This window comes from Schistocerca nitens, chromosome 8 (genome assembly GCF_023898315.1).
Source record: "Schistocerca nitens isolate TAMUIC-IGC-003100 chromosome 8, iqSchNite1.1, whole genome shotgun sequence".
In the NCBI taxonomy this organism is placed as follows: Eukaryota; Metazoa; Arthropoda; class Insecta; order Orthoptera; family Acrididae; genus Schistocerca; species Schistocerca nitens.
Window position 1 is genome coordinate 297,353,539 of NC_064621.1, and position 19,345 is coordinate 297,372,883.

At 42.8% G+C, this 19,345-nt stretch overlaps 1 protein-coding gene across 1 annotated transcript in view; it reads right to left on the reverse strand.

The window, feature by feature from the left end:
* The window catches only part of LOC126199531 (uncharacterized), a 240,416-nt gene that overhangs the window by 77,163 nt on the left and 143,908 nt on the right, over window positions 1-19,345 (reverse strand). The window lies entirely within an intron of this gene.

Genomic DNA, 19,345 nt, shown 5'->3' on the forward strand with positions numbered 1-19,345 from the left:
GCAAGCCCCGTTTTACCAATGCAAAGATATATCATACCTGCGTTTACAAAACAAATCGAGAGAGCCACTCTTGTAATTAACTGAAGAGCCACAGAAGCTGGTACACCTGCCTAATATCGTGTAGGGCCCCCGCGAGCACGCAGAAGTGGCGCAACATGATGTGACATGGGCTCGACTCATGTCTGAAGTAGTGCTGGAGGGAACTGACACCATGATTCCTGCAGGGTTGTCCATAAATCCGTAAGAGTACGAAGGGCTGGAGATCTTTTCTGAATAGCACATTGCAAGGCATACCAGATAACGTTCATGCCTGGGGATTCTGATGGGCAGCAGACGCAATTAAACTCAGAAGAGTGTTCCTGGAGCCACTCTGTAGCAATTCTGGACGTATGGGGTATCACATTGTCCTGCTGAAATTGCCCACATCCATCGGAATTCAAAATGGGAAGGAATGGATGCATGTGAAGAGACAGGATGCTTACATGCGTTTCACCTGTCACAGCCGTGTCTAAACGTATCAGGGGTCCCATATCACTCCAACTGCACACGTCCCACACCATTACAGAGCCTCCACTAGCGTGAACAGTCCCCTGCTGACATGCAAGGTCCATGGATTCATGAGATTGTCTCCATAACCACACACGTCCATCAAATCAATACAGTTTGAAACGAGACTCGTCCGACAAGGCAATATGTTTCCAGTCAACAACAGTCCACTGTCGGGGTTGACAGACCCAGGAGAGGCGTAAAGCTTTGTATCGTGCAGCAATCAATGGCACACGTGTGGGCCTTCGCCTCTGAAAACCCACAGCCATGATGTTTCGTTGAATGGTTCGCACGCTGACACTTGTTGATGACCCAGCTTTGAAATCTGGAATAATTTGCAGAAGCCTTGCACTTCTGTCAAGTGGATCGATTCTCTTCAGTCGTCGTTGGCCCCGTTCTTGCAGGATCTTTTTCCGGCCGCAGAGATGTTGGAGATTTTATATTCACGGTACATTCGTGAAATGGTCGTACGGGGAAATCCGCACTTCATCGCTACCTCAGATATGCTGTCTCCCGTCGCTCGTGCGCCGACCATAACACCACTTTCAAACGCACTTAAATCTTGATAATCTGCCATTGTAGCAGCAGTAACCGATCTAACAACTGCGCCAGTGTACTTACGACTAAGGATATCACATATGGACAAAATGTAACACAAAAAGAGGTCAACAGGGGTACGGGATCATACGCCTGAAGAGTAATGCAACCTAAGACACTATAGCAAATATCAAGTACAAACGTCACTGTTTCACATAAAATAAATAACAGTTTGATATATTTGAATATCTTCATGCAACAATAACAGAAGAGCACATTTCAGAAGATTTGCAGTAAATGATTTTGCTTTTTCTACAGAGAAACTATGGGAAAGCAGCAAGTGGTTTACATATCCTTCTTCTTTATTCTGAGCGTCGCAGAAAGGTTCAGAAGCTTTGAAGCAATCATTCTTCCCCGCTCCGTAGGTGAATAAGCAGGAAGAAGCCGTAATAAGTGGTACAGTGTGAAGTACCCCCTGCCACGCACTTCACATTGGTTTGCGGAGTACGGATGTAGATACAGATGCATGTGGATACTGCTCAAGTGTGTAGGGTCCACGTCATATCGCACTAAAAGGACGTTTCGAGTGCATACAAAACCGGGCGATGAGAAAGGTCGCAGGCTTCGTTGACTGGCGGCCGCGTATGCAAGAAACGACAAAACAGGCCTGCAGACACACCGGATGGCCATTGCGTACAAAACTTCAAACTTCGTTTTTCAGGGCGGATGTTGTTGTGACCTTTAGAGTGACGACTAGTTTTATGTCACTCTCCAGGCTAATGTATCCTGTGCAAGCCTCATCATCTCCGCACACCTGTTGCAACCTACATCCATTTCAACATGCTACTTATTTTCATACCTCTACACCTACATGGATGCTCTGCAAATCATATTTAAGTGCCTGGCACTTAAATAACCTTTAAGTACCTGACAGAATCTTAACCCCCTGTACTTCCTTCCATAGCCTGACTGACTATTCCTTCTTGCACAGAATGTGTCTTATTAACGGAACTCTTCTTTAGTTCGGTTGTACCATAAATTTCTTTCTCACGGTATGTTTCAGTACCCCTTCATTAGTTACTCAATCTATATGTCTGACCTTCAACATTCATCTGTAATACCACATTTCAAAACCTTCAAATCTCTTCTTGATTGAACTGGTTATCGCCCACTTTCACTTGCGTACAAGCCTAAATTCTAAACAAATACGATCATAGGAGACTTCTATTAGATCTTAAAAATTTTCCCTTCTCCAGAAACGCATTTCTCTTTAGTGCCAGTCTAAATTTTATATCCTCTCTATTTCATCCATCGTCAATTATTTTGCTGCCAAAATAGGAAAACTTATCGACTACTTATCGTTATCGATCTCATTTTCTAATCGAATTCCTTGGGCATCAGCTGATTTTATCAGTATGTTCCAAAAACAGGATTTCCTGTTGCTCATACCTTCGGTTCTATTGGTGGTACAAACTTAGGGTGAAGTGTTTAGGATATCCCTTGGGGTAGGGATCATTTGTATACCCAACACAAAAATCGTCTTAGTATCACTATCCTACAGTACAGGGTCAAAGTATAAACGTTACACGCTTCCTCCTGTTTAGATAAAAGGAGAAAATCGGTTGGTTCTTTCTGCGTTTGATGAGGACTACGACGGACTTCTTGAGACTTACGGGCGCAGCATTAGATCTCGGGCGCTTCCTCGGAAGACGGTAAAAAAGGCATTTTACTACATTTTCGCCCTCAGCAGCACGACCAGAACCCAGCCGAGGATACCAAGACCACAATGTACAGTCATGCTCAAAAGTATATGAACGACCTGAATTGCATGTCGCCTGATTCGCACGCGACCCACATAACGCAGCTGTCTAGCAGGTCCTCTAACCGCTACTTGGTACAGTCGTTTGACTATTGAAAATGGTTCCAACAAGTCACCACTAGAAAACATTGCTCTGTATCGCAATAACTCAAGATGTAATGTAATACCACGATACTAAATATATCAGGGAACACCTTATCACAGATAAGACTGTCCTTAAGGCTTGTAAGCTCACATTTATTGCAATAAATGACATACCTGAAATGATACCACTCTCATTATTACGTCAGATAGGTAATGCACGTAGTAAGTTCGTCGTATTCATGATTTCCTCTTCAAAGTAACATACCGTACTTGTTATTTAACACAAAATGACATTAAAAATTTAAGTTATTCACGCACATCTAGTTGAGAATATGTATGAACTTCAAATGACACGACGAACCGTCTCGTTCCGCATATGGATTCAAACCCAGGTCATCCAGGCGAAGATTTCGTGACTGACGGAAACTAACAATCACTCCTGACTAGTCATACAGAGAGTGATATACCTCGATTTTAGACAGTATCAGTTAGCAATTATCAACTTTAAATTACATAACGTAAACATTTTTAACGGACGCGAATTCCTACTCAGCATCTATTGTCCCTGTTAACGAACTACGAGAGATGTTAAATATTGCTTCTTCACAAGTAACTTACTTGAAATGCCGTGAGGAAAAGCTATGTGTTGGACAGGGATTCGAACCCAGAACCTAATCGGATTGTTATCGAAGGACAATCAACTGTGTCATATCGAATTTTCTCGGCAGTAGTTAGATGTTTTAACTGAAATGACGAGACGAAAAATTAATTTTTTCCTTCCCAGGACTCCAACCCAGCATCTATCGCTGTTATATTATAGAGAAAACGAACGTTAAATATGGGTTTGTTACACCAGCAGCGACATGTGAGCATGTTTGAACTAGAAATAATATGACGAAGAGTTCAGTGCTGACTGTGGAATCGAACACCACACATATCGTTGTTGACTACACACAAATAGACGTCAGCTACCGAATTATTCTCCACCAGCAGCTCGGAATTACATCGTTGAACTTACAGTGATCTTGCAAATAGTTATATGTCTCACTGGGAGTCAAAAACGTCAGATATCGTTAGTGTTGACAACGAATGAAAATGCATAAATAATCAAAATTATTATCAACCAGCAGATAGGTGTTCTCATGCTAGAGCTTGATAATTCACAATGAAAACCTTAGTGCCGGGCCAGGATTCAAACCCATTCACGCGCAATATGTGGAGATGTTGAGGAATCTGCAGTTTTGAACAAACAACAAATTGTAGTCGAGCTGTATTGTCACGAAGGGACCATACTCCTCGTTAAGAGTGGTCTGAGTTGCATTCCCAGTCCAGAACCAATTTCATCGACATACAGAAGCTCAAATAAAAGATGGAATAAGTGTCTGTGGCCCTACGTAGCGTTTATTCCGTCACAAGAAATAAATAACTAGTATAAGAAAGGATACTGGTGATATAGTTCCTACATGACGCCATTCCTAACTTTATTGTGGTTCAACCTAACATCAACTTGGTAGAGAAGGAATATCATGTTTACTGTGAATTTCAGACCACAATGCCATTATACCTTCTTCACCTGGCGTAGCTAGAAACAAATAGAATCGGTCTCTCCCTATCAAAAAGCATTGGTGGAAGCTGGAATCGAACCTAGACCGTCAGTATAGGAACTTATCAGCAATCCAACAGATCACCAAATCCTCTTCTCTGTCGTTCATTTTTCTATCATAACACCGATGCGGCATACTCGATGTGCATTCTGACACACAGGCTCCCTGTAGTGGTTCGTAGCATGTTCAGTACATTCATTTACTTGGTTGACCTAATCGCCGTGAACTATCTGCCTCGGCTATCCAGTGCATACAATCGACTCTATTTTGTAATCACCGAAATCACGATGCGCACAGAACTGCCAACAGTGTAGGATGCAGAAATTTAAATAGAAAGTGTTCCTTTCCATTTGAGCTACTCTATTGCGCTATCTGTTTGTTGAAACCGTCGTGCAGTGCAAAAGAAAAGCTGTAACCGTCTATCTCTCTGAAGTCTATATCCGGCCATATGCATTATCTCACAGCACTGTGGAATGCTGGACGAACTGTTGACTTCTGGAGCAGATGTATCTACGCGACAGGTAGTAGCGTAACGGTAGGCATTGCACACTGTAGATAAGACGTCGCGAGTTGAATTACATTTGCTGCTAAATTTTTTAAAACCAAATTCTTCTGTCTGCTGAAGTTATCAATGTAATGGAACTTTGAATACAATTCCCTTCACTTCTCAACCCACAATAGTCGCATGTGGAAAAAGGCCTAACTTCTGCGACATTTTGTTCTTTTCAGGTTTCATAAACGGCCAGGCAGCAGATGCACCTCGAAGCTTTTGTGTTATGTATGGGGAGAGCGCATCATCCAAAATAGTCAGAAAAGTATTTTCTACATTAGCTGTCGTCTGGTAGTGGCATTTTATTCTTCTTCAAACCTTGTTTGACAACTTTAACTCAGAACAAGGTTTCTACATGCTTAAGTCGGGAACCGCGCGCGTTTAATTGGTATGCTGTGTCATACTCAACAGGTATGCAAATTTGGCATTTCATAAATAAAGTTACGTATTCCTAGAAACCCAAAATTTGCTTGTCAGCAGCGGAAAGAGGCGTTACCTGTTGTGCAGCATTGTAAGTTTTTCACCATTGCACTTTGAGCTGAAAGTATTTTCTTGCGATTTGCTTCTGATTTTGTTACAGAATTGTTTCTGGGAATTCGCGGCTCCATGAAATAATACACAAAAAAAAGCTCGCACGCGCTGCCCGTTCCACGGTTAGCACTGACGATTTTCTTAACCGTTGGAACACGAGACACGGGCGGAACCACGTTGCTACGGTCACACTGCTGCCAGCACGCCACGCTCGTCATGGTATTGGTCGCTCAGCCTCATAACGCATCGTGAAAGATTTTAAAAGTTGTCACTTATGTGAAGAATAGCATTTCTTCAGCCAAAAAATTGAAATTTCTGTCTCAGTGTCTTAGTTTACGTCAGGATTATATACCACGAGTCATTCAAATGGAAAGGGAATATCAAGTGAATTTAGCGAGTCAATTCAGTACCATACGCGGAAGTTATTGCACTGCCACAGTGTTGCCAAAAGTTTGTGACGATGTTGCCAATTCTCAGATGTGCTAGGAACAGCTCTGTAGCGTTATAGGAGGAGAATCCCGTGCTCATGTCATAGGAGGATTCGGAGAGGTGGCGCGGAGTTTGGTTAATATGCAGCGTTTTCTCCTACCAGTTGTGTCAAAAATTCAGGTATGTAATCTTCCACCACGATTACAGTTTCTCACAAAATACATACGAATAAAACACTTACCTTGTTAGTTTGTGACAAAAGATTATTTCAGTACAATAAATAGTCTTTGGAAATCAACTTTGCCCACCTATCACGAAAAGTAAGATACCAAACACTTTGCACCTCGAAATCGATTGCATCTATGTGCAGTCTTGTGATCATACAAGTAGAATTTCATGAATTGCACGAGAAAAATGTTGGTGGGAATGGAAGCTGTAAGAAAAACAGTTAACTAATTATTCTGTACCACATAATAATCAATTAATTTGAAAATTCAGAAGAGAAGAAACTAAAAATTATGCCCGTTAAGACAGAAACTAAAGTGCAGATACGGGTACTGTGCAGATCTGCTCTTTTTCATCTTCAGATCTATACAAATAATATATACCAACCAGCGTATTCATTGCTTTCGTAATGTTTCCCTCTTGTTTAGTCCTCTAATGATGAACTGCATCCACACCTATGAGTCTGATTGTTTCTTTGTATCCTTCCATCTACTGTCTTTGTGTGTTATTGTTCGGCGTTCAAAAAGCAAAATATTATGCCTGCTCCCATGAGGTATTAAAACGAGGTCGCAAGAAGGCTAACGAAATATAATCAAAATATAGTGAGACGCCAGTTTGTCTGTCGTCATGGTGTTGAGTCGACAGAAATAGTTGGGAGTTATTGCCTGCATCACCGGCATCCCGTTGTCGTCCTCTCTTATTGAGTTTCATATTACCCTGATCACGAGACGCCGAGATAAATGTGTATATTCTCCATGACAAAACATCCCACATTCCATTCATCCTGATCAATTCCTTACGTGCATCGGCGGCAATGAGTGATAGGAAAGCTGTTGTGAGGTCACGAATAACAATTACAATGGTAGTAATAACAAATAAATAATCAAGGATGTTTACTGCATTACAGTCGATTAACAAAATAACCAAGAAAAGCTGAGTGTTTAATTGGCGCACTGCGTAGGTGTTCTTACCAATTTGCTAGTGAATTCTGTTCTGGTTGTTTGCAGAACGAAAAGAAATAACCCTGTAGCCATACATATCTCTAGTACAACGAGTTATTACCTATCAACTATCCTTGCTTAACATCACGAGACGAACATGGCGTCACTGAGCTGATATTTGAAATACATTTCTGTTTTCTCTCTCTCTCTCTCTCTCTCTCTCTCTCTTTATTTGTTTTTCTATTTTTTGAGGAAAGCATCGAGAAGCGCGAATAATAAGCAAGTAGGCATATAACCTGTTTACAGTTATTTTCATCGGGATACGTAATGCAAAAGTACAACTTTTAAGTGTATTATTGCGTAATTCCAGTTATTGACAGTCTAGTCGTGAGCCTGCTCGCATTCAGTGGGGTGAAACCTATCATAGAAGCAAGAAAAACACAAATATTTCTTGCACCATGCGCGACACACAAACGAAATCTCGCTGCACTGTCGTGTTGTCCGATATATTGCACGGAAAACATATCTGATTCATGTTACTAAATACAGCTCTATCAGATATCAATTTGGATGCGTACCAAGTGTATAAAAGTATATCTTGAAATACGCAGAAAGGCACATAGAGGTATTCAACTGAAACATAGCCATAACCAAGATTGGCCGGCCGAAGTGGCCGCGCGGTTCTGGCGCTGCAGTCTGGAACCGCGGGACCGCTACGGTCGCTGGTTCGAATCCTGCCTCGGGCATGGATGTGTGTGATGTCCTTAGGTTAGTTAGGTTTAACTAGTTCTAAGTTCTAGGAGACTAATGACCTCAGCAGTTGAGTCCCACAGTGCTCAGAGCCATTTGAACCATAACCAAGATTGTAACTGGAGTCGACAGCGTCGTCGTCTACCACCTTGACAACTCGAACGGTGACAGTGCTCGGCTTGTTACTTACGTTTACTGGTATCAAAGCTACAGCATGAAAACACAAAAATGTTAATAACCCGAAGATCATTAATTTTGGAACCCATAGAAAGTAAAACAGTCATCAGTCGGAAGAGTGGTTTGAACACCACAGTGCTTTAATAAGCACAGTCTTGTTGGAGGTGATATGCCGTTGCTTTCCTCCGACCTTTGAGTTGGCTTACCTAGCCAGTTAATAGGGGATCCTACAAATTAACGTGGGGGTTTTCCAACCGCAGTACAACTCGGCATTCTTCACATCAACAAACACTGCCCGAGGGGAAGTATGTGTAAAACGGCATATAAAAATCGTGGGACTGACGACGGATCGAACCTGAGACCTTCGTATCCGTAGTCTTCCTCTTTATCACCTTGCCACCATGCAGCCAACACTGCGGTTTCTGCTTCGCATTAAAATTAGGATCTCTCGTTTGTGCCTGCGTTGGCACTTGCGTGTCCCTTACGAGACCTTACCTTTGGGATTACCCTCGTATACGTGTGTGTAAACGCCTTCCAATGCCCACTCAAGGAAGACAAGGATACACAGTCTAGCTTCAATATTACAAATACGCCTCAGTTTGTGGATGAACGCAGACTTAGGTTGATGTTCATTTTGAATAATTAGCAGTACTGTACCCATTGTTGTTAAATTCGTTTTCAACCAATGATTCCCACAGCTACAGGAACACTACTTCTGATACCTCTTAGACAATATACTTACGCGTTGCTATCAGACGAAAAGACCAAAAAATGGTTCAAATGGCTCTGAGCACTATGGGACTTAACATCTGTGGTCATCAGTCCCCTAGAACTTAGAACTACTTCAACCTAACTAACCTAAGGACCAGAATGAGATTTTCACTCTGCAGCGGAGTGTTCGCTGATATGAAACTTCCTGGCAGATTAAAACTGTGTGCCCGACCGAGACTCGAACTCGGGACCTTTGCCTTTCGCGGGCAAGTGCTCTACCATCTGAGCTACCGAAGCACGACTCACGCCCGGTACTCACAGCTTTACTTCTGCCAGTATCTCGACTCCTACCTTCCAAACTTTACAGAAGCTCTCCTGCGAAGTTTCATATCAGCGCACACTCCGCTGCAGAGTGAAAATCTCATTCTGGAAACATCCCCCAGGCTGTGGCTAAGCCATGTCTCCGCTATATCCTGTCTTTCAGGAGTGCTAGTTCTGCAAGGTTCGCAGGAGAGCTTCTGTAAAGTTTGGAAGGTAGGGGTCGATATACTGGCAGAAGTAAAGCTGTGAGTACTGGGCGTGAGTCGTGCTTCGGTAGCTCAGATTGTAGAGCACTTGCCCGCGAAAGGCAAAAGTCCCGAGTTCGAGTCTCGGTCGGGCAAACAGTTTTAATCTGCCAGGAAGTTTCATAACCTAAGGACATCACACACATCCATGCCCGAGGCAGGATTCGAACCTGCGACCGGAGCGGTCACGCGGTTCCAGACTGAAGCGCCTAGACCGCACGGCCAGAAAAGATCAACCTGACACAAACTGTGGGAAGTTTGTTTTACAACCTTCGTACCTGGATAAAGAGCTTTTCCTATTTGAGATATTTGTGAACGTTGCTGCATTAGACGATTTAAGAAGAAACTAAATTCCTTCAGCTACGCCAATGTTTAAAGAAATCGTCTTAACGGCACTAAATCGTAGTTTGTGAATCGTTTACCGGCCGTACTCTGCCGCATTTCGCTGGTTGGAAGGCAAAGAGCTCACTGACAAATATCGCAAAAGGAAAAGGGGGACGAAATGTCTCCCACTGGAAGGTCATGTTGTTTTATTTAAATGATTACAAAATCAGGTAAAACGAACAGTGAGGTTGTCAGTACAAGCACATTACTGTTGTCAATATGATGGTGCACCGCCCAGGGCCTGTAATGATAAAGGTCCCGTTTAGGTCAGGCATATTGTACACAGAAGTGGAACTGAGAGCACCACAAAATTCTACAATCCGTATGCATTGCATACACACAGAGATTACTGTTACAGTGTACTTATGGAGCCCAGTGAGTGAATTGCATATTTTCCGGTGAGAAAGAGCACTGGCAAACAGTCTTCGATATATTAGGTTACTTAAACTGGTGTCACGCTGAGCTAGAATTTACGGTCAGCGACTAAGTGTAAGGACAATGAGTCGGATGCTGGTTTGCAACTGTGAAATACTTTCCTACATTATAGAAGCGAATATTAAATTTGAACTAATATTGCGAAAATTTTGGACTTGGATAGGTATATCGGAAGGCAGTAAGATCCCTTGGCTTTCGGTTTGGCAGTATTCGGCAGCCATTTCTAGGCGCAAGTAAATGAAGAAAGGCAGCGCGTTTTTGCTATCAAGTAACGTCTTCATCAATTACTTTAGTTTTAATGCGATCTACGAGTAATTGCTGATGTTTGATATTAACATGAAAAGGATTCCGTAGACAGGGAAAGAACCTGTTCTTGGGCAACTACTTCTATAATGACCAAATGGCCTTAAATTATCTTCGAGCACATGTGTTCCAGCAGCCGTATGAAGAAAATGATAGTAATAATGACGGTAATATTCGAATTATCCGGTAACTTCACACTTTACAGTGGATTTTCTCGAACTAAGACATTTTCTGACTTAGTGAAAATTTCAAAATGGCTTCACATCGGGGCTATGATGCCTAGAAGAGTCTTAACATCCTGCTGACATGAGAATAGCATAATCTCCACGTCAGAAGCTTGCTTCTACTTAACCATTTAATAGACTCGCATTTTCTCCACCGTGACTAATTTTGTAAGCTAGGCACATCATCCGTTACAGCACACTCTTGGGGCTGGGAAATGTGGCCACAATGGTCTGGTGGAACGAACTATCACAAGTCCAATGCTTAGGCATTTATTTTTAAGAGGCACAAACAGATTTACTTTACCTCTGGTAACCTCAAGAGAAAGATGTTATAATCCAGAATCCGCATTAAACATCACGTTCCTTCATTCCCAACTGAGCAGAGCCGGTTTACGTCGGGAAATGACATAGGTGGAGCTCATGGTAAATTAGAAATACTGTCGCCAGTAAACTTATATTAGAAAATTTTATTTTATTTGATGAACCGATAGCCATTTAGAGGAACAGGGCATTTATTTTACTTGCACTTGATTGAACTAGAGACGTTGAAAAATTTGGTGTTGGACTGGGATTCTAATTCGTATCTCCTCTTTCGAGGATCTTAATCTCTCGTAACAGTAGTTCAATCATTTCGTTCCTTTTCCCAAGACTACAATCTTCTCTACGTCTCCTCCAAAGGTAAGTATGTCGGTCTGAATCCTGATCCAGTACAAAAATATTCGTAATGTCATTTCAAGCCCTATCACGTGCACATGGGCCTGCTACTGAAAATTAACGTGATTTTTTAATGTCCGTTTATGTGTTGCCAACAATTTCTGGTCAAACACGCACACATCTTACTGTTGATGGGCAAGCAATTCACACTTAAGCTATATTCGTGGACGATAAAGAAGAACGATAAGAGGGCGGTTCGATTGTCGCTCAGGCACAAAAATTTGTATCCTTCTTTTAGATTCAAACACCTAGCAGCTGATAAGAAAAACCGATACATAACATTTTATTTTACTTAGTTAACAATACGATTACGTGTTGGGCTCGTATCTCCGTCACAGAACTTCGCATCATGCGCTTCATCTTTAAATGCATACACACTTTGTTACTTCTGAATTGAGGTATAACAAACATCTTTAGTGGTTAGTTAACAGGGATGAAAGGGTCTTGATAGGAGTCCTGTGTTATTACAAAAACTGTCGTCTTTTATTTTCAGGTTTAGATTTGGATAATGATATTGGCGAAAATTTCCGTAATTCATGACTCTTCATGGCAAGTCCGCAATATGATACGATTAGGTTAGATTACACTAATACTTGTTCCATAGAACATGAATACGACATTTCATAATGATGTAGAATGTGTCATTTTAATGAAAAATTTCTTTACATATCAGTATTCAATTTCTTTACAACAATTCTTTACCCCCTCTCTCGTTCTTTTTTATATTTATCTCTCTTTCTCTCTCTCGCTCTCTTCCAAATATAAAAACAACTACACTCCTGGAAATTGAAATAAGAACACCGTGAATTCATTGTCCCAGGAAGGGGAAACTTTATTGACACATTCCTGGGGTCAGATACATCACATGATCACACTGACAGAACCACAGGCACATAAACACAGGCAACAGAGCATGCACAATGTCGGCACTAGTACAGTGTATATCCACCTTTCGCAGCAATGCAGGCTGCTATTCTCCCATGGAGACGATCGTAGAGATGCTGGATGTAGTCCTGTGGAACGGCTTGCCATGCCATTTCCACCTGGCGCCTCAGTTGGACCAGCGTTCGTGCTGGACGTGCAGACCGCGTGAGACGACGCTTCATCCAGTCCCAAACATGCTCAATGGGGGACAGATCCGGAGATCTTGCTGGCCAGGGTAGTTGACTTACACCTTCTAGAGCACGTTGGGTGGCACGGGATACATGCGGACGTGCATTGTCCTGTTGGAACAGCAAGTTCCCTTGCCGGTCTAGGAATGGTAGAACGATGGGTTCGATGACGGTTTGGATGTACCGTGCACTATTCAGTGTCCCCTCGACGATCACAAGTGGTGTATGGCCAGTGTAGGAGATCGCTCCCCACACCATGATGCCGGGTGTTGGCCCTGTGTGCCTCGGTCGTATGGCACCAAGGCAGAAGCGACTCTCATCGCTGAAGACGACACGTCTCCATTCGTCCCTCCATTCACGCCTGTCGCGACACCACTGGAGGCGGGCTGCACGATGTTGGGGCGTGAGCGGAAGACGGCCTAACGGTGTGCGGGACCGTAGCCCAGCTTCATGGAGACGGTTGCGAATGGTCCTCGCCGATACCCCAGGAGCAACAGTGTCCCTAATTTGCTGGGAAGTGGCGGTGCGGTCCCCTACGGCACTGCGTAGGATCCTACGGTCTTGGCGTGCATCCGTGCGTCGCTGCGGTCCGGTCCCAGGTCGACGGGCACGTGCACCTTCCGCCGACCGCTGGCGACAACATCAATGTACTGTGGAGACCTCACGCCCCACGTGTTGAGCAATTCGGCGGTACGTCCACCCGGCCTCCCGCATGCCCACTATACGCCCTCGCTCAAAGTCCGTCAACTGCACATACGGTTCACGTCCACGCTGTCGCGGCATGCTACCAGTGTTAAAGACTGCGATGGAGCTCCGTATGCCACGGCAAACTGGCTGACACTGACGGCGGCGGTGCACAAATGCTGCGCAGCTAGCGCCATTCGATGGCCAACACCGCGGTTCCTGGTGTGTCCGCTGTGCCGTGCGTGTGATCATTGCTTGTACAGCCCTCTCGCAGTGTCCGGAGCAAGTATGGTGGGTCTGACACACCGGTGTCAATGTGTTCTTTTTTCCATTTCCAGGAGTGTATGAGTGTTACTGATTTATGATGCTTAGTTAGCAGTCAGTTCTGAGTATTATTAGTAACTACGCTCCAGTCCCTAAACCTAGTTACAGAAATGCGAATCAGACGCATTACGTATTCCAGGCCGTAGCAGCCGCGTCTTTGAGACGGCTGTAGGATCACATCGGTTCGTCTTCTTCCTGCTGGTACTGTAAGTGAGATATGGCAACAAGGCAAGGTATGTTTGGCAACTCTGTGATCGACGAGTTACTTCCTGGTGTGCACGGAATTAGCCTCAAAGTTCATTTGAGTTTTCCTGTCATTTCCATTGAATAATCTGAGTTATTATCGCTTGAGGTGTAACAGAAGGTTGTAAACTTACGGTTTTCAGCCCCGGAAAGACGTTGCACGTGGAACTCGCAACTAATCTCGTCCTTTAAATAGCGCTTTAAGAGTTCTAGCCACTATTGGCCTTGTAAGAGCAAGACGGAAGACATACCTCTTCGCAAGCTCTGTGGTGACGTTCTGACCTGTGAAAACCGACTGTTACGTTTCGCTGTTCCAGTCTCGCTGACTATAACGTTTTTATCCCTTCTGTGAAAGAGCTACAAGCAGTCAGATCAAACATCGTTAAGCAAATCGCAAGAAAATACTTTCAGCTCATAGTGCAAAGGTGAAAAACATACAAAGCTGCACAACAGGTAACGCTTCTTCCAGCTGCTGACAAGAAAATTTTGAGTATCTAGGAACACATAACTTTATTTATGAAACGCCAAACTTGCATACCTGTTGAGTATAACACAGCATACCAATTAAACACAGACCCAGTCAAATATAAGTGAGTAGTATTTTACTAATTCGTGCCGCTACAGGCACGCTTGTGTTTCAGTTTTATTAAAACAGACTTTCGTCGTAAGGTTATCGTGGGTAGTTTTATTTCATTTCTTATAATACAGTGCACAATTTTCGTAAGGTTTCTTTTAGTGTTGTTAAAACAACAGTAAACATGAGAGAGAAATTAATCACCAACGATATATGCGAATTCTCTGATGTTATCTGTAACAGTCTGAGAATGCACATGCAGTTTATTGTTTACATGCATGTAGGAAACTTGTCCTGAGTTAAAGTTGTCAAACAAGGTTTGAAGAAGAATAAAATGCCACTACCAGACGACAGCTAATGTAGAAAATACTTTTCTGACTATTCTGGATGATGCGCTCTCCCCATACATAATACAAAAGCTTCGAGGTGCATCTGCTGCCTGGCCGTTTATGAAACCTGAAAGGAACAAAATGTCGCAGAAGTTAGGCCTTTTTCCACATGCGACTATTGTGGGTTGAGAAGTGAAGGGAATTATGTTCAGCAGACAGCAGAATTGGGTTTTAAAAAATGAAGCAGCAAATGTAATTGAACTCGCGACGTCTTATCTAGTGTGCAATGCCTACCGTTACGCTACTACCTGTCGCGTAGATACATCTGCTCCAGAAGTCAACAGTTCGTCCAGCATTCCACAGTGCTGTGAGATAATGCATATGGCCGGATATAGACTTCAGAGAGATAGACGGTTACAGCTTTTCTTTTGCGCTGCACGACGGTTTCAACAAACAGATAGCGCAATAGAGTAGCTCAAATGGAAAGGAACACTTTCTATTTAAATTTCTACATCCTACACTGTTGGCAGTTCTGTGCGCATCGTGATTTCGGTGATTACAAAATAGAGTCGATTGTATGCACTGGATAGCCGAGGCAGATAGTTCACGGCGATTAGGTCAACCAAGTAAATGAATGTACTGAACATGCTACGAACCACTACAGGGAGCCTGTGTGTCAGAATGCACATAGAGTATGCCGCATCGGTGTTATGATAGAAAAATGAACGACAGAGAAGAGGATTTGGTGATCTGTTGGATTGCTGATAAGTTCCTATACTGACGGTGTAGGTTCGATTCCAGCTTCCGCCAATGCTTTTTTATAGGGAGAGACCGATTCTATTTGCTTCTAGCTACGCCAGGTGAAGAAGGTATAATGGCATTGTGGTCTGAAATTCACATTAAACATGATATACCTTCTCTACCAAGTTGATGTTAGGTTAAACCACAATAAAGTTAGGAATGGCGACATGTAGGAACTATATCACCAGTATCCTTTCTTATGCTAGTTATTTATTTCTTGTGACGGAATAAACGCTATGTAGGGCCACAGACACTTATTCCATCTTTTATTTGAGCTTCTCTATGCTGATGAAATTGGTCCTGAACTGGGAATGCAACTCAGACCGCTCTTAACGCGGAATATGGTCCCTTCGTGACAATACAGCTCGACTACAATTTGTTGTTTGTTCAAAACTGCAGATTCCTCAACATCTCCACATATTGCGCGTGAATGGGTTTGAATCCTGGCCCGGCACTAAGGTTTTCATTGTGAATTATCAAGCTCTAGCATGAGAACACCTATCTGCTGGTTGATAATAATTTTGATTATTTATGCATTTTCATTCGTTGTCAACACTAACGATATCTGACGTTTTTGACTCCCAGTGAGACATATAACTATTTGCAAGATCACTGTAAGTTCAACGATGTAATTCCGAGCTGCTGGTGGAGAAAAATTCGGTAGCTGACGTCTATTTGTGTGTAGTCAACAACGATATGTGTGGGGTTCGATTCCCAGTCAGCACTGAACTCTTCATCATATTATTTCTAGTTCAAACATGCTCACATGTCGCTGCTGGTGTAACAAACCCATATTTAACGTTCGTTTTCTCTATAATATAACAGCGATAGATGCTGGGTTGGAGTCCTGGGAAGGAAAAAATTAATTTTTCGTCTCGTCATTTCAGTTAAAACATCTAGCTACTGCCGAGAAAATTTGATATGACACAGTTGATTGTCCTTCGATAACAATCCGATTAGGTTCTGGGTTCGAATCCCTGTCCAACACATAGCTTTACCTCACGGCATTTCAAGTAAGTTACTTATGAAGAAGCAATATTTAACATCTCTCGTAGTTCGTTAACAGGGACAATAGATGCTGGGTATGAATTCGCGTCCGTTAAAAATGTTTACGTTATGTAATTTAAAGTTGATATTTGCTAACTGATACTGTCTAAAATCGAGGTATATCACTCTCTGTATGACTAGTCAGGAGTGACTGTTAGTTTCCGTCAGTCACGAAATCTTCGCCTGGATGACCTGGGTTTGAATCCATATGCGGAACGAGACGGTTCGTCGTGTCATTTGAAGTTCATACATATTCTCAACTAGATGTGCGTGAATAACTTAAATTTTTAATGTCATTTTGTGTTAAATAACAAGTACGGTATGTTACTTTGAAGAGGAAATCATGAATACGACGAACTTACTACGTGCATTACCTATCTGACGCAATAATGAGAGTGGTATCATTTCAGGTATGTCATTTATTGCAATAAATGTGAGCTTACAAGCCTTAAGGACAGTCTTATCTGTGATAAGGTGTTCCCTGATATATTTAGTATCGTGGTATTACATTACATCTTGAGTTATTGCGATACAGAGCAATGTTTTCTAGTGGTGACTTGTTGGAACCATTTTCAATAGTCAAACGACTGTACCAAGGAGCGGTTTGAGGACCTGCTAGACAGCTGCGTTATGTGGGTCGCGTGCGAATCAGGCGACATGCAATTCAGGTCATTCATATACTTTTGAGTACGACTGTACATCAAAGAGCCGGAATTTTTACGATATATTCCTAAGATCCTAATCTCGGAAACCTTGACAATTTTCTTTATTTACAAGATTTCAAGTTACGCTACATATACACGTATAATCCAGTATGAGGAGAAATCTAAATTATACATAACCGCAGCAAATTTCTCGAATTTTAATGGTGATTCTAAGCATTTATCTAAAAGAGCCATCTCCCTGTTTTCAGAAATCTTTATCTGTTTGTGGAGGAACACAGCAAAAACTTGTTTTTCGGAAACCAAAACGCAGCCGTGCATTCCGAAACGGTTAAACACAGAAAATGGCTGTAATTTTTACGATTTATTCCTCAGATCCCGATCTCGACCAGTCTTGAAAATTTTCTTGATATCTTTATCCTTTGCTTATACAGAGAGGTTCAAACTTACCCATCCTGTACACGTCAAATGCGCACGCAGAGTCCTCTGTGAGGCGAAAACGTAGTTTATAAAGTGACGTAGCACGAAGAAATATTCAATAAAATGTCCTTTATTATCTGGGAACCCCATGTTGTAGTACTGAACAACACGCAATTTCCAGAATGAAATTGCCGGCCGCGGTGGTCTAGTGGTTCTAGGCGCGCAGTCCGGAACCGCGGGACTGCTACGGTCGCAGGTTCGAATCCTGCCTCGGGCATGGATGTGTGTGATGTCCTTAGGTTAGTTAGGTTTAAGTAGTTCTAAGTTCTAGGGGACTGATGACCACAGAAGTTAAGTCCCATGGTGCTCAGAGCCATTTGAACCAGAATGAAATTTTTACTCTGCAGCGGAGTGTGTGCTGATATGAAACTTCCTGGCAGATTAAAACTGTGTGTCAGACCGAGACTCCAACTCTGGACGTTTGGCTTTCGCGGGCAAGTGCTCTACCATCTGAGCTACCCAAGCACGACTCACAACCCATCTTCACGGCTTCTATTCTGCAAGGTTCGTAGAAGAGCTTTGTGGTGTCACCGCCAGACACCACACTTGCTAGGTGGTAGCTTTTAAATCGGCCGCGGTCCGGTAGTATACGTCGGACCCGCGTGTCGCCACTGTCAGTGATAGCAGATCGAGCGCCACCACGCGGCAGGTCTAGAGAGACGTTCTGGCACTCGCCCCAGTTGTACAGCCGACGTTCATAGCAATGGTTCACTGACAACTACGCTCTCATTTGCCGAGTCGATAGTTAGCATAGCCTTCAGCTACATTTGCTACGACCTAGCAAGGCGCCGTATTCAATTGATATTGAGATTCTATTAATGTATCATCAAGAGCGATGTTCTACAATTGTGGATTAAAGTTAAGTATCCAGAAGCTACGTACTTTTCTTTATAGCATTCATTACGTATCCTGTTTCAGACCTCACGCCAGCCTGCGTGAGTTTAAGCGCGTGCCTTTCGGCTTCCTCTCATTGTGTCTAGGCTGTCTTGTCTCGACACAACAAGCTTCTGTGAGGTTTGGAAGATAGGAGACAAGGTACTGGCAGAACTGAAGCGGTGAAGACGGGTCGTGAGTTATGCTTGGGTAGCTCAATTGGTAGAGCACTTGCCCGCAAAAGGCAAAGGGCCCGAGTTTGAGTCGCTGTCCGGCACAGAGTTTTAATCTGCCAGGAAGTTTCAACATGCATTTTTTTTCATGTAAAATCCCGATTGAAGTGTAAAAGTAGTTTTCTGTTATTTCAGTTTCACATAAGGAAATTATCTAAATTTTACTGGCCAATACATTTCTTTTATATGAGTTACATGTCCAGCTGCAGCAGCGAAAAGAAGGGAACCAGTGAAAAATGCGCTTATCGGAGCACAAAATACGCGAATATGTTCTTGACTGAAAAATGACGTATCAGCTGCCTTATTGTACCTTCCTCAGCACCATTAAGAATTTCCTCAAAAACTTTCGCATACGAAAAAATTCACACTTTTATATTCTGAGAGAGAGGAAGACAGTGACAGTGCCAAAGAGACGGAAAAGTAATAAATATCGGAAGATAGCAGACAGTGGTA